Source organism: Salvelinus sp. IW2-2015, linkage group LG4q.1:29 (genome assembly GCF_002910315.2).
Source record: "Salvelinus sp. IW2-2015 linkage group LG4q.1:29, ASM291031v2, whole genome shotgun sequence".
In the NCBI taxonomy this organism is placed as follows: Eukaryota; Metazoa; Chordata; class Actinopteri; order Salmoniformes; family Salmonidae; genus Salvelinus; species Salvelinus sp. IW2-2015.
The window spans coordinates 73,731,626-73,744,391 of NC_036842.1; the positions used below are offsets into that span (position 1 = coordinate 73,731,626).

Genomic DNA, 12,766 nt, shown 5'->3' on the forward strand with positions numbered 1-12,766 from the left:
CATATTATGAGTGTAATACTGTGATGTATTGTAGAAAGATAATGTGGTCACCTCTCTAGAGAAGTGTGTTCCCACCGGGCACACACTGGTTGAATCAATGTTGTTTCCATGTTATTTCAATTAAATGAAGTTGAACCAACGTGGAATAGACGTTGAATTGACATCTGTTCTCAGTGGGTTATTGGTACAACTCAATCTAGGTAGGAGAGTTACCGACTGGTATTTATGCCAGTCAGTTTCAGACTTGGTCTGGTCTGACCTAACTTTCCGTCTGACATGTATGCTGCATTCATAATCAAGTGGGAAGGCGGTAATTACAAGTTATGATGTTGTAAATGCCAGTTGGATGCATTCAGGTGCTTTGAACTCTCTGAGAAACAATTGGATAATGGCAAACAAGCTGCGTCAACAATGCACTAAAAGTACAGCTGTCATGCTTGTAAACACATGATAGTGTTCAACAAATATATTAATAGATAGCTTTTTATAAATAATGTTTTGCTGTTCTATTTAACTACCAAAAATGCTGTTTTCAAGGTCATTTCCTCAGTAGGTGACATCAGAGATAGACATGTGAGAGAAGTCGGAGCTTAGACAAGTTTCCCACTTGTAATTACCAGCTGCAGGGGCGTTCAGGTGGATTTTTCCAAATCATATGTGATAAATACCACCTTGCCACTTGATTATGAACGAAGCATTTTTGGAGACACTTGTTGTGAGACATCCAAGTGCAGCTCATTGGTAAATAGCTTATTTGTTGGATCCATTTGATTAAATTCATTCAAGTCAACTGCTGAGGGCTGAGCACTGAACACCTTGCTATAAATAAATCACTTGACCTCCCGCCATCTCCCTTGGCCCTGAGACACATAGACCAAACTGTCTCACAGAGGAGCACAACAGTGCTTCGTGTGAGATGTGATACAGATGTTATCTTGGGTAGCTCTTCTTATTTGTAGTAGGCTTGTTACAAATGCTAAATGGTAGTTTAATACAAGATGTACAGAGAATTCAATAAATGATATACCATTAGCTATAGGTGCAGGTTTGCATAGAACACAGTGGCACAAGAACACTACAGTATTATTCATTCCTGCAACAAGGTCTTACTCTGCTGCAAACCGGTTGAGGGAGAGATGACTGTTGAAAATGGATTCAAACAATATACTGTATACTAAGGCTATTAGGTTTTAAGTAGGTTTAAATACTGTAGGAAGTTCAGGGAGTAGCTGTGGCCGGGACTGGAACCCCGGTCCAGAGGTTGTCAATCCAACACCTTAATCATTAAGAGGTCCAAACCTCTTGACAGGTTTTCTAGTTGTTGTGTTAACACTACAATATACAACACTACAATATATACAAATCAATGTGGTTGTCAACCTATTTGGATGGAGGTTTTTCAGCAGTGTTATGCAGTTTATAAATTGCATATCTTTCTTCTTTTTAGAGGGGCAATGAGTGGGGATTTGCCATCCCTACTTCCCTCCCTCGAGGCAAGATGCCACATTTCCAACTCATCCCTCTCCATCCATTTAGCACGTGCAAGTGGAGTGCATAGCCAGTTCTTCGCGTCGGCGGGGACTTGAGCGTGCGTCAAACTGCTCAGAAGTGAATAAAGGAAGCGCAGGGAAATATTGGGGCGATTTCGTTTGAGCAACTTTTATCGTTGCTGTGTTATATGCGAGCTAACCCTTGCCAGGTGTATTGTAAGGTTTCGGGAATGTGTTGTTAAGTTCTGTGTGTGAGTTCAGCTCTGGTCATCATTACGCACGGGAGGAATCCCGTTCCAGCAGCGACAAGACAACGTTGAGAACAGGTACTTTGCGAAGTAAGGATGGTTTCGTTTATTTTATATATTACGAACAAATAAGTAAAATACACATATGTTAAATGTGTGTAGAACATGACCATACATCATGCAAATAGTTAATCTGGTAAAAAAAAGTTTACAATGAATAGCCAAATGTGTTGCGTTAGACATGTGGTTGAGTAAATATTTAATTGGGTATTGGTGTTTTACGCAATGTTTTTCTCTAAGGGGAATGGTTTGATGTCTTCATAGCCTTGTCAGTTTGCCAAAGGCTCTTATGATCTGCGTTTTGAATTATGACTACTTGGACAGTTAGGGCACCTCTAAGTATTTATTTAAAAAAAGTAGGTCTACAAGAATAGTACACAAACAGTTGATTGACAAGGTTTACATTGGTTTACTAACAAGTGGTCTACTTCAAAGCTACAGAAGTGTAGGAGAAAGCTTTTTGATTTGATCTGTGGAGCTCAAATATAAGAGGTGGATAGTTCACATTATACAGATTATCACGAGCCAGGAGTTGATAAATGGATAAGCCTCATACAGTATACACATTTTTCTCTCTTTCTGATTTAGAGTTTTGTCTTTATCTCCCGTCGGTATGTGAGGAGTATTTCATAGAGACAGAGACAAAATGTTTAAGATGAGTTTGGTATGAGGACATTCTGACAGTCTTCTGACAGTAGTAAACTCTCCTCCTCTCTTCTGCACTTCTTCTCACCTCAATGCTAATAGTCTGGGTTCTGTGTGTGTGTGCCTGTGTGTGTGTGTATGTGTGTGTGGTACTGTCTGTTCACTCTGTTGATTCAGTGGCTTAATACCCTTCTGTCACAATCTGAAGTAGTGCAGATTTCTTCTCTGTAAAATAAATGCTCAAGGGGGCAGCATGACAGAAGATTGCCTAAGAAATAATAGAAGTGTTAATACAATTGTATAGCATAATAATACATAGTGAAACATGTCCGCTTTTCTTTGGTTATGTGTGTGCGTGTTTGTGTTTGCTAACAGCTTTAATAAGGTGGCAGGCACACACCCACACATGCACACACTCACACACACACACTGTTCAGGGTGTAATAGCAAAACTCACTCTGATACCCTGTGGTTGAACTGTATCAGTCTGTGTAATGGGAAGGGCAGGAGAAAGACCCAGTCATGAACTGCTACCTCGTTATTCTAGCCACCACAGCCCAGCCTGCTCCCAGCTATTCAGCACTCAGCTCTGCTAAAGGTTTACCTAACACCCTACCAGGAGCCAGCCAGTCTGTTAGAGAGAGAGAGAGAGATGTGGATGGTGATTTGTGTGGCAGTCGTCCAGTAGTGTCAGTCAGGGTGACGTGAGTAAATAAATGCTGGCAAATTTTCTGCCGTCTCACCTCAGAAAGACAACAGAGGAAAAAACTCCTGTGATTGGACTCTTTAAACCAAGCAGCCAATCATTACCTCACCGCGCATGCCGTGTCAGACATGCTTAGGACTGATTAGTGTATGCACAGGCACGGGCATAGACACACACATAGTGGCAAGGACAGGGCGCAAACAAATAGCTGGAGGTTGATTCTGACACAGAAATCTATGTTTGAAAATATTTATCTTTTGGAAGAGGAAAAATGGATAGCAATTAAGAGGCCGTATCACACCTGCTGTTATGAAATAAAACAGAATCAATGCTATATCCTAGTGTACAGGCTCCAGTATGCATCAATATTCTGCTGTGTTTACAATGGTCCTCAGCTCCATTCCTGGGCTGTGTGACAGCATCATGTGATTAATGCCTGCACGTTTTCCTGGACTGGGCTGAAAGCATTCCCTCTCTCTCAGAACTGCCCTTATTTGGGGTGGAAGGTGTGTATGCGTTTGCATGCTTGTTTGTGTAATTACTATAGAATATTTACTGATGTTTTATCAATAGCATTTCAGGATTTTGGGATGCTGAGCCAATGGAACTGTAGTCTCTTATGTTTTGTGTCAGACAGTATTTTGTTTGATTTGAATCGTGTCCACAGGAGGTTAGAAGACCTAGAATCACCTCAGCAGATGGGCGTTTTCTGACTGGTAATAGCATGTCCTTGTATGGTTATCCTTTCAGATCCCTTCAGACAAACAGAGCATTTTCACTTTTGGATGAATAGCGTGCCCAGAGTGAACTGCCCCCTACTCTGTCCCCGATGCTAATATATGCATATTATTATTACTATTGGATAGAAAACACTCTGAAGTTTCTAAAACTGTTTGAATGATGTCTGTGGGTATAACAGAACTCATATGGCAGGCGAATACCTGAAAAAAATCCAACGAGGAAGTGGAATATCTGAGGTTGGTCGATTTTCAACTCAGTCCCTATTGAATGCACAGTAGGATATGGATCTGTTTGCACTTCCTACGGCTTCCACTAGATGTCAACAGTCTGTAGAACCTTCAATGAGGCTTCTACTGTGATGTGGAGCCGGATGGGAGCTGTTTGAGTCAGTGGTCTGGCAGAGAGCCAGGTCCTGGTCACGTGCATTTCACATGATAGCGACCTGCGTTCCATTGCTTCTCTACAGACAAAGGAATTCTCCGGTTGGAACGTTATTGAATATTTATGATAACAACATCCTAAAGATTGATTCTATACTTAGTTTGACAAGTTTCTTCGACCTGTAATATAACTTTTTGATGTTTTCGTCCGACGTTCGGCTGGACCTGCACGAGCGTTTGGATATGTGTACTAAACGTGCTAACAAAAGTAGCTACTTGAACATAAATAATGGACATTATCGAACAAAACAACAATTTATTGTGGAACTAGGATTCCTGGGAGTGCATTCTGATGAAGATCATCAAAGGTAAGGGAATATTTATAATGTAATTTCTGATTTCTGTTGACTCCAACGTGGTGGAAATTTTTATTTATTTTCTGAGCGCCGTCTCAGATTATTGCATGGTTTGCTTTTTCCGTAAAGTTTTTTTAAAATCTGACACAGTGGTTGCATTAAGAACAAGTGTATCTTTAATTCTATCTAAAACATGTATCTTTCATCAAAGTTTATGCGCCAATGTAAGCTGAGGTTTTTGGATATAAATATGAACTTTATCGAACAAAACATATATGTATTATGTAACATGAAGTTCTATGAGTGTCATCTGATGAAGATCATCAAAGGATAGGGATGAATTTTATCTCTATTTCTGCTTTTTGTGACTCCTATCTTTGGCTGGATAAATGGCTGTGTGTTTTTTTGACTTGGTGGTGATCTAACATAATCATATGTTGTGCTTTCGCTGTAAAGCATTTTTTTAAATCGGACACTATGGGTAGATTAACAAGATGTTTATCTTTCATTTGCTGTATTGGACTTGTTAATGTGTGAAAGAAACATATTTCCCCAAAATATTTTGAATTTCCCGCACTGCCTTTTCAGCGGAATGTTGTCGAGGGGTTCCGCTAGCGGAACGCATGTCCTAGACAGGTTTTAAATGAGATGGTGTGTTTGTGTGTGTGTGTGTGTGTGTGTGTGTGTGTGTGTGTGTGTGTGTGTGTGTGTGTGTGTGTGTGTGTGTGTGTGTGTGTGTGTGGTGTGTGTGTGTGTGACAATATCCAGGTGGCACAGTCAGCCCGGCTGAGTCTCATTCCCTACTCTCTGTCCTTCTTATTTTACTTGATGTATCTTTTTGTCCCCATCCATTTCCTCTTGTTTACTTCCCTTCACAGGAAGCACTATGGCAGAACAACCCGACCCAGTTCCCTCAGGTCCATGACCTAATGATCAACTATCAACTAATAGTTGTTCACCCTCTAGCTCTCTATAGTATGGGAGTTTCCCACCGTTCTCTAGCAGAAGAAATTGTGATGAGGGGTGATCAGTATTGTCGTCTCCCCGTACCACTGTGCTGATGTTAAAGCAGCATGCAGATCTGTCAGTCCTTTTAGTCACAGGCTATTACTCCTATCAGCATATATCTGAGGATAATTAGCATTTAGGGTCACCTGCCCTGTTACTGTCAGTTGGCCTAACCCTCTCTCAGGTGTGTAGGATTTCACACACACGTACAGGACACCTGAGAGCTGTTTTCTGCACTGACCTGAAGGCTTTTCCATTCAGACATAATGGAAGATTAAACCGCTACGTCGATCATGGAATGATCCTCTAACAACAGCAGCACAAGCCTATTATACTAGACTGTAGTGTTATAGTACCTGCAAAACACCAGTCTCAACATCAACAGTGAAGAGGCAACTCCGGGATGCTGGCCTTCTAGGCAGAGTTGCAAAGAAAAAGCCATATCTTAGACTGGCTAATAAAAAGAAAAGATTAAGATGGGCAAAAGAACACAGACACTGGACATAGGAACTCTGCCTAGAAGGCCAGCATCCCGGAGTCGCCTCTTCACTGTTGACATTGAGACTGGTGTTTTGCAGGTACTATTTAATGAAGCTGCCAGTTGAGGACTTGTGAGGCATCTGTTTCTCAAACTAGACACTTTAATGTACTTGTCCTCTTGCTCAGTTGTGCACCGGGGCCTCCCACTCCTCTTTCTATTCTGGTTAGAGACAGTTTGCGCTGTTCTGTGAAGGGAGTAGTACACAGCGGTGTATGATATCTTCTGTTTCTTGGCAATTTCTCACATGGAATAGCCTTCATTTCTCAGAACAAGAATAGACTGACGAGTTTCAGAAGAAAGAGTCTTTGTTTCTGGTCATTTTCAGCCTGTAATCGAAGCCACAAATGCTGATGCTCCAGATACTCAACTACTCTGAAGAAGAACAGTTTTATTGCTTCTATAAATCAGCACAACAGTTTTCAGCTGTGCTTGTTTTAGATTCCGTGTCTCACAGTTGAAGTGTACCTATGAATTAGGTACAACTGTGTCTCACAGTTGAAGTGTACCTAAAAATTACAGACCTCTACATGCTTTGTAAGTAGGAAAACCTGCAAAATCGGCAGTGTATCAAATACTTGTTCAACCCACTGTAATTGCAAAAGGGTTTTCTAATGATCAATTAGCATTTTAAAATGCTTAACTTGGATAAGCTAACACAACTTGCCATTGGAACACAGGAGTGATGGTTGCTGATAATGTGCCTCTGTACACCTATGTAGATATTCCATTAAAAATGAGCCGTTTCCAGCTACAATAGTCATTTACAACATTAACAATGTCTACACTGTATTTCTGATCAATTTTATGTTGTTTTAATGGACAAAAAAATGGCTTTTCTTTCAAAAACAAGGACATTTCTAAGTGACCCCAAACTTTTGAACGGTAGTATAGATTTTTTAGTCACTGGCCTACACACAATACCCCCTATTGACATTATTTTATTTATTAATACACTCACTCCCTGAACTTCCTCAGCTTTCATGCCTTAGCCGGATTGCCAGGCTCCCCTGCCTCAGCCGGCTCATCGGGCTTTCATGCCGCCGCTGGATCGCCAGGCTCCCCTGCTTCCACCGGCTCGTCAGGTTCTCATGCCTCAGCCGGTTCGCCAGGCTCCCCTGCCTCAACCGATCTGTCAGGTTCCCGCGCCCCAGCTGACACGACAGGTTCCCGTGCCTCAGCTGGTGTGAAAGGTTCTCGCGCATCAGCAGGGGTGGCCGGTCCGCTCCTGATCCCCGGGTTCGTCCCCTTTGACGGCGTCCTGCGGCTGGAGCCGCGCGTCGGGCAGGGGGTACTGTCACGTATACTCCCTCTCTGACTTCTAGGTTATCAGGCTGCTGATTATCCCGCACACCTGTCAACATTGTCTCGCACACCTGCGCATCATGATACTCACCTGGACTTCATCACCTCCTTGATTATCTTCCCTATATCTGTCACTCCCCTTGGTTCTTTCCTCAGGTGTTATTGACTCTGTTTTCATGTCGGTGCTTTGTTTGTGTTTTGTGGTCATTGTTTCTTTTATTTATTAACTTCTTGCCGCACGGATCCCTTTAGCGTAAACAACTGCTGAATTGCAGAGCGCTAAATAAAAAAAAAATAAAAAAAATATTTATAATCATGAAATCACAAGTGAAATATACCAAAACACAGCTTAGCTTGTTGTTAATCCACCTATCGTGTCAGATTTTGAAAATATGCTTTACAGCGAAAGCAACCCAAGCGTTTGTGAGTTTATCAATCACTAGACAAAACAGTAAGAACAGCTAGCCTCCAAAAAAACACAGGCTCGTTCCGGTCCTGAAAGGCAGACGAAAATTCTAAAAAGTATCCGTAATGTTCGTAGAAACATGTCAAACGTTTTTTATAATCAATCCTCAGGTTGTTTTTAACATACATAATCGATAATATTTCAACCGGACGGTAACCTGTTCAATACTACAGAAAAAGAAAATGTCGAGCTACATCTCTCGCGTGCAGGAACTAATCAAAGGACACCTGACGCGTTTTGAAAAATATCGCTCATTTAAAAAAATAAAAGGTCACAGCCTGGTCACAGCCTGAGGAAAAGGAATCTGGTTGATACCCCTTTAAATGGAGGAGGGGCAGGCAACGGAACAGGGATTTTTCCAAATAAAAGGCACTTCCGGGTTGGATTTCCTCAGGTTTTCGCCTGCAAAATCAGTTCTGTTATACTCACAGACAATATTTTGACAGTTTTGGAAACTTTAGAGTGTTTTCTATCCTAATCTGTCAATATATATATATACATATATGCATATTCTAGCATCTGAACCTGAGAAATAGTCCGTTTACCTTGGGAACATTATTTTTCCAAACATAAAAATTCTGCCCCCTAGCTGAAAGAAGTTAAAACACTCACTCCCTGAACTTGCTTCCCGACTCTCAGCACACTCATTACAGTATGTGTGTTATGGTGGAGGATAAGTCTAGATGTCATGCTCAATGTTTTTATGCTGTATTTTTTATTTGTTTGTTTGTGAAAAAAATACATACTGTTTTACCCAACTTCATGTGTATATACTGTATTCTAGTAAAGGCTCATCCTATATAACTACTGCTGTACACACCTTTCCTATTAATATACTGTCCATAATGTCTATATATACCATTATATACATATTTATGTTCCAGACTCTGTCATTGCTCGTTCTAATATTTCTATATTTCTTAATTCCTTTCTTTACATTTTGGGATTCGCGTTTGTTGTTTTACTGCACTGTTGGAGCTAGGAACATATGCATTTCGCTATACATGCGATTACATCTGCAAAATATGTATAGGTGACCAATAACATTTGCTTTGATGCTGTATGGTGTCTTTACTATAACCTTTATGGTTGTGCAATGAAATACATTTCACCCCTTTCTCTATAACCCAGGGAGGTCTCGCTTTGTGTGTGTGTGTGTGTGAAACACAGTTTACTTATGGTAGTACAGGGAGTTCCCTTCCAGAGCGAGATGAGGTGAGTGAGACGATAGAGAGAAGGGGCACTAATATTGGTGGAAATATTTGAAAACCAATATTATAGAGGAATTTATGAACAGTATTACGCAGACATCAGTTCAGAGTTCTGTTATTGTAAGTCCATGGAAGCTTTTATGAATGGAGAAACAACAAACTACCACAGTGACCAACACATTACAGCACCAACACTGACTGTGAGAAATCCTGCTTCAAGTTGTTATAGGTCTTTCTGAGCTCTGTTTTATTATTGTTCTCTCAACACTGTTTTATTATAGTTCTCTCTCAACACTGTTTTATTATAGTTCTCTCAACACTGTTTTATTAGTGTTCTCTCAACACTGTTTTATTATAGTTCTCGCAACACTGTTTTATTATAGTTCTCTCTTAACACTGTTTTATTATAGTTCTCTAAACACCCCTGGTTTTTATTTATGATAGTTCCTAAACACTGTTTTATTATAGTTCTCTCCAACACTGTTTTTATTATAGTTCTCTCAACACTGTTTTATTATCAGTTCTCTACACTGTTTTATTATAGTTCTCTCTTAACACTGTTTTATTATAGTTCTCTCAACACTGTTTTATTATAGTTCTCTACACTGTTTTATTATAGTTCTCTTAACACTGTTTTATTATAGTTCTCTCAACACTGTTTTATTATAGTTCTCTTAACACACTGTTTTATTATAGTTTCTCTTTAACACTGTTTTATTAAGTTCTCTCTCTAAACACTGTTTTATTATAGTTCTCTTAACACTGTTTTATTATAGTTCTCTTAACACTGTTTTATTATAGTTCTTAACACTGTTTATATAGTTCTCTTAACACTGTTTTATTTAGTTCTCTTACACTGTTTTATATCCAACCTGTTATATGTTCTCTACACTGTTTTATTATAGTTCTCTTACACTGTTTTATTATAGTCTCTTAAACACTGTTTTATTATAGTTCTCTTAACACTGTTTTTTATAGTTCTCTTAACACTGTTTTATGTAGTTCTCTTAACACTGTTTTATTAGTAGTTTCTTTACACTGTTTTATTATAGTTCTCTTAACACTGTTTTATTATAGTTCTCTCTTAACACTGTTTTATTATAGTTCTCTTAACACTGTTTTATTATAGTTCTCTTAACACTGTTTATTATAGTTCTCTTAAACTGTTTTATTATAGTTCTCTTAACACTGTTTTATTAAGTTCTCTTAACACTGGTTTTATTATAGTTCTCCTCTAACACTGTTTTATATAGTTCTCTTACACTGTTTTATTATAGTTCTCTAACCACTGTTTTATTATAGTTCTCTAACACTGTTTATTATAGTTCTCTCAACACTGTTTTAATTATAGTTCTCTTAACACTGTTTTTATTATAGTTCTCTCTTAACACTGTTTATTATAGTTCTCTCTTAACACTGTTTATTATAGTTCTCTTAACACTGTTTTATTATAGTTCTTCTTAACACTGTTTTATTATGTTCTCTCTACACTGTTTTATTATAGTTCTCTTTAACACCTGTTTTATTATAGTTCTCTTAACACTGTTTAATTATAGTTCTCTTCTTAACACTGTTTATTATTAGTTCTCTTAACATGTTTTATTATAGTTCTCTTAACACTGTTTATTATAGTTTCTCTCTAACATGTTTTTATTATCTTCTCTTAACACTGTTTTATTATGTTCTCTCAAACTTGTTTTATTATAGTTCTCTTAACACTGTTTATTATAGTTCTCTCTAACACTGTTTTATTATAGTTCTCTTAACACTGTTTTATTATAGTTCTCTTAACACTGTTTTCATTATAGTTCTTCTTAAAACTGTTTTATTTAGTTCTCTCAACACTGTTTTATTATAGTTCTCTCAACACTGTTTTATTATAGTCTCTCAACACACTGTTTTATTATAGTTTCTCTTAACACATGTTTTATTACTAGTTCTCTAAACACTGTTTATTATAGTTCTTTACACTGTTTATTATAGTTCTCTTAACACTGTTTATTATAGTTTCTTAACACTGTTTTATTATAGTCTCTCTAACACTGTTTTATTATAGTTCTCTCTAAACACTGTTTATTATAGTTCTCTTAACCTGTTTTATTAGTTCTCTAAACACTGTTTATTAATGTTTCTCTAACATGTTTTATATAGTTCTCTCTTAACACTGTTTTATTATAGTTCTCTTAACACTGTTTTATTATGTTCTCTTAAACACTGTTTTATTATAGTTCTCTCTAACACTGTTTTATTAAGTTCTCTTAACATCTGTTTTTATTATAGTTCTCTTACAACTGTTTTATTATAGTTCTCTTACACCTGTTTTATTATAGTTCTCTTAACACTGTTTTATATAGTTCTCTTAACACTGTTTTATTATAGTTCTCTCTAACACTGTTTATTATAGTTCTCTTCAACACTGTTTTATTATAGTTCTCTTAACACTGTTTTATTATAGTTCTCTTAACACTGTTTTATTATAGTTTCTCTTAACACTGTTTTATTATAGTTCTCTCAACACTGTTTTATTATAGTTCTCTCTTACACTGTTTTATTATATTTTCTCTTAACACTGTTTTTATTATAGTTCTCTAAACACTGTTTTATTATAGTTCTCTTTAACACTGTTTTATTATAGTTCTCTCTTAACACTGTTTTATTATAGTTCTCTCAACACTGTGTTTATTATAGTTTCTCTTAACACTGTTTTTTATAGTTCTCTTAACACTGTTTTATTGTAGTTCTCTTAACACTGTTTTATTATAGTTCTCTTAACACTGTTTATTATAGTTCTCTCTTACACTGTTTTATATAGTTCTCTCTCAACACTGTTTTATTATAGTCTCTTACACTGTTTTATTATAGTTCTCTCTTCAACACTGTTTTTGTTATAGTTCTCTAAACACTGTTTATTATTGTTCTCTCAACACTGTTTATTATAGTTCTCTCAACTGTTTTATTATAGTTCTCTCAACACTGTTTATTATAGTTCTCTCTTAACACTGTTTTATTATAGTTCTCTAAACACTGTTTTATTATAGTTCTCTAAACACGTTTATTATAGTTCTCTCAACACTGTTTTATATAGTTCTTTAACACTGATTTATTATAGTTCTCTTAACACTGTTTTATTATAGTTCTCTCTTAACATCTGTTTTTATAGTTCTCTTAACACTGTTTTATTATAGTTCTCTTACACTGTTTTATTATAGTTCTCTTAACACTGTTTTATATTTGTTCTCTCTAAAACTGTTTTATTATAGTTCTCTCTCTTAACACTGTTTTATTATAGTTCTCTCTTAACCACTGTTTTATTATAGTTCCTCTAAACTGTTTTATTATAGTTCTCTAAACCACTGTTTTTATAGTTCTCTCACACTGTTTTATTATAGTTCTCTTAACACTGATTTATTATAGTTCTCTTACACTGTTTTATTATAGTTCTCTCTTAACACTGTTTTATTATAGTTCTCTTAACACTGTTTTATTATAGTTCTCTAAACTGTTTTATTATAGTTCTCTTAACACTGTTTTTATTATTGTTCTCTCTAACACTGTTTTATTATAGTTTCTCTTTAACACTGTTTTTTTAAGTTCTCTCTTAACAACTGTTTT

The 12,766-nt window shown here is 37.0% G+C and overlaps 1 pseudogene; it reads left to right on the forward strand.

The window, feature by feature from the left end:
- The first annotated feature begins 1,545 nt into the window (after nt 1–1,545).
- LOC111961001 (semaphorin-3D-like) overlaps nt 1,546–12,766 on the forward strand; it is a 69,182-nt pseudogene continuing 57,961 nt past the window's right edge.